Source organism: Agrilus planipennis, unplaced genomic scaffold, assembly GCF_000699045.2.
Source record: "Agrilus planipennis isolate EAB-ADULT unplaced genomic scaffold, Apla_2.0 scaffold181, whole genome shotgun sequence".
Lineage (NCBI taxonomy): Eukaryota > Metazoa > Arthropoda > Insecta > Coleoptera > Buprestidae > Agrilus > Agrilus planipennis.
The window spans coordinates 346,112-350,286 of NW_020438858.1; the positions used below are offsets into that span (position 1 = coordinate 346,112).

Here is a 4,175-nt window from a genome sequence, read left to right on the forward strand (position 1 = left end):
CTGTACATGAAAGCCAAAGGTAATGTTTTTAAGAACAAAAGGGTTTTAATGGAATACATCCATAAAAAGAAAGCTGAGAAGGCACGTAGCAAGATGTTGAAAGATCAAGCAGAAGCTAGGAGAAATAAAGTAAGGGAAGCTAAAAAACGACGTCTGGAACGTATTGCTACAAAGAAACAAGAAATTACACAGTCTTATCAAAAAGAGGACGAAGCAGTAGCTCAGGCTAAAAAGTAAATGATGTATATTGTACTAGTTCTGTTGCTCTTTTGATAAGTAATAAAATTAAATATCTTAAATTTTATTTTATTTAAATCCCTCTAGTCATTTAAATATTAAAACAAAAATGCTTTTATTTAGGTATATTTAAATATATATACATGAATTTACATAATAGAAAAGTGTTAAAAAATATAAATGGTATGTTTTAGGTCTTGAAAAAAATTTTGGCACTATTAAAATTAAAATATAACAGCTGGAATTCCTACAAACCAAATATGACTGAATTAAAAATAGTCAATGTGTATTTCATTAATCTTTACCTTATCAAAAGTATCTAGTCGTTTCTCAGTTAAAGATAACGTTTGCTGAAGCTTTTCATCATCCTTGTGTTCCTTACATTTTTGTTTTTCTAGTGCTTTCCGTTGTTCTGTAATTTTTGTATTTATTGACTGAAACCAATGGAGTGAATTTAAATTGCTGGTTTGATCCAACAATTCAATTATATAAGCCAAACCCATAGCAAAACCATCATCAGTAAACGCTGCACCCGTTTTATTTTTTTTGCTAAGTCTTTCTTTACATGCAACTATATGCTGAATAAAGTTTATTGTCAAAGGAGGAATGATAACGTAGAAATTTTTTAAATGCATATTCTGAGATTCTCTAAATACGGGTGCAAATACGTTAATTAACAGCTAAAATAGAAATAATGAATTCTGATGTAATTTAATTATTTCAATTATATAATAAACCTGAAAATATTCTGTCGCTTCTTCAAAATTTTCAATGAGGTTTTTTAAATCTCTTTGAAAACCAAGTGAAGCTGCTTTAACTTGCTCTGGTAAGCTTTCATTTAGCATTTCTGGTATTGTTTCTGCTTCTTTTAAATTTGGTATAAAACATGTGGCGTCCGCGAGACATCTCCTGCCTCCAGACCTTATCATTCGAACATAGCCCATGGCATTTCCTAAACCAATAATTATTACAAACAAATTCGATTAACAGCAAAGATAAGTTAACTTTTACCTATTTGAGTAATTAATTTTCTAAATAAATCCAAATAACTGTATCCTTCTTCGTTAACACCGAAAGTAGCACTATAAAACTTAAAATCTTCGCTAATATTTTCCTATAATGGAAAACCCATATTGATACTAAATAGAGCGGGGGCATGTCTTTTACCCTATAAATTTAAATAGGGTTTAAATTTAAAGACAATTAGTAATAATACTGTTACGGTTAAGAAATTCATAAAAAAATATGTAGACTAACTAGACCATAAAGATACATTTATAGTATGCTGTTTAAATAATAAGTANATTATAAACAGTTGAAAATAGTTTTATGTGAATGGTGCAGATAATAGTATACAAACTAAAATGAATTTGCATACCTACACGCAGAATAGGCTAGAAGACTATTACCTTGACTATAAAATAGGTCCAAGGTTCGTCAGCGCATGTAGGTACAATTTAATTTACGTAACAAAATGTTCTACTGTTTAATTTTCGCCACATGCTTAATAAATTTGCAAAAAACAGGCGAAAATTTAATATTTATTTTCGAATATTTGCTTAAAGTACATGTTTGCGTTGGCCTTTTTAGAAACTAATACAGTGTTATTAAATCGCAATGACAGAATTCCTAACGTATACGATTTTACTTTACTTAAGTGCCACTTTCCTATTTAAATTATCTTCCTACAGACATATTTTTAGTAGTTATACATACATACATAAATACATATATTCGTGCATACATACATACATAGATATACAATAAAGGTATTGAAAATGCAGGTAAATTATGAAGAATTTTGAAAAATGCGGCGTATTAGTAGAACTTATTCCAGGAACTATATTTAAGAAAAACTCAATTTTCCCCAACCAAGAATTGTTCCTGAATCCGCCCCTGCTATGGAAGTACCTAAATAATAATAATTTATTATATCTGATCTTGATGTTTTAAATTTACATTTACCGATTGTGGAAAAAATATTGTACACAAAAAAGGAAAATACCAACGTTTCGTCAGTGGTTACAAAGGAGTAAGGACACCGCGAGGAGTTTTTTAGAAGTCCTGTTTTTATGCAAAATGTGAGCATTTTGCAATACATTCGCAAGGTAAACAAATTGAATTAAAAATATAGATAATTCGAAAAGAATAACGAACAATTCGAAAAAATAGCAAAAAAATGTTTCGATATTCACTTCGATTCGTTCATGTATTATCACCCACCATTAATCATACTCATACCATAATTGATTAAACAAAAACCGAAACAATTCTTTTCTTAAAATGCATATGTATTTCATTTTATCCGTATCCATATCTTACTAATTTTTTTATGTCATATAAATAGGAGATCAAAGAATAAATAGTGAAACGTTGCAACTCCATTCCCCATTATTCGTTAAGATGTGCGGACTCTGAAGCAAATCTTTTCGTAAATTAAGTTTCAAATGTAAGATTAATAATTTTAATCTGTATAGGTGTAAAAAATATGTAGAGATCCATACTGATCCATCTTCATTCTTCCACGATCAAAAAGGCCAACTTTTACATTCACCAAATAAATTATTTTCATCTTCAATGCTTCTTTTTAAATAACCGGTAATAAATATTCGATTCTCATTCCTTCTGCTTATTTTTATTTTAATTTTTGTTATTACTTTTATTATTAATCGCAAATGTTGACCTGCAACTGGATTTATTCCTTTCCATTTTTAGTTTCGATTTTATTAAAGACTAAAGTTTTGCCCGCTCGCATGAGATTAGATATTTTTAATTGTTTAGAATAAAAGTACTTGTAATAACCAATAAACAATTTAAATAAAATTGTCTAGGTCACTCCTGACAACCACTCTTCATATTTACGAAGTCCCATCGAAATTGGTTCAACTATTTCAATGATTAGTCCGCATGGATGGACAAACAGACAGACGACAATTTTTCCTAATTTATATATCTGTACTATTTTATTTATTTAATTATTTCTAGTTTTTGTTTATAACAAGATTAAATAGATTAATTGTACAAGTTCAAGTTTTTATAAATTATAAAAAATTATATATTTACGTATTTACAAGACTGAAGTCCACTTAATATAATTTCCGTCATTTTTTAATAAAAAAAAACAAATTAAATTAATACACTGAGCAAATTTGAAATATTTGTTCATATTTACAATAATTTTTGAAGCTTGCAAGAATTAAATCATACTTAACTAGTCTTATTTGATTTACCAAAAGAGAATCTTATTTGTTCAACAATAACGTGATATTTGTGAATAATACGCCTTCAATGTTCTTCACACGTTTTATTTGAGTTTTCCGAATTGGAGAAGTGCGCGCTTTTTATCGTTGATTTAATTTTATTTATTTTCAACAAACGCTTCCTCTAAGCACGTCTTTATTGGTAGTGCGTTTCAGTATAATTAATTTTAAGATGCATATAAGAATTTCATCTATCAATTAATATTTTATGTATAAGTATCCACATATTTAATTTTATCCTTACACTCCTTATTGACTGCTTAATAAAATGCTGTCATTATCCCAACTTTTTGTGCGTAGGAATTATAACAAGATTTACTGCACAAGTGTCACAAAAAGAGCTTGAAGCAAAAAAGTTATATTACGAAAAATCAAGTATGTTTACATATGATTGCTTCAGGTTAACGATTACAAAATACAGGGCCGTTTCAAAAATATTCTAAAATATATTTTTTTCGATGTCTATTAACTACTATTATATACATATATTACATCCAATATTCATATTCCGTTGTTTTTTTATTAAGAGTAAAAATTGTGGAAGATAAGGGCAATATTTCTAATATACTTAAATTAAATTTAAAATGTTATTAAAAAATTATTTAACCTTTATAACGAAATAATACTGTATTTGTCTCTCTATCTGTGCGGGCTAATCTTCGAAACGGCTAAACTAAT

General features: G+C 28.1%; 1 long non-coding RNA gene across 1 annotated transcript; it reads left to right on the top strand.

The window, feature by feature from the left end:
* Positions 1 to 1,547: 1,547 nt before the first annotated feature.
* LOC108739308 lies at positions 1,548 to 3,215 on the top strand. Its single transcript, XR_001938126.2, has 3 exons — positions 1,548 to 2,021; positions 2,075 to 2,345; positions 2,585 to 3,215. It is a non-coding gene; the product is annotated as an uncharacterized LOC108739308 (long non-coding RNA).
* The last annotated feature ends 960 nt before the right edge of the window (positions 3,216 to 4,175 follow it).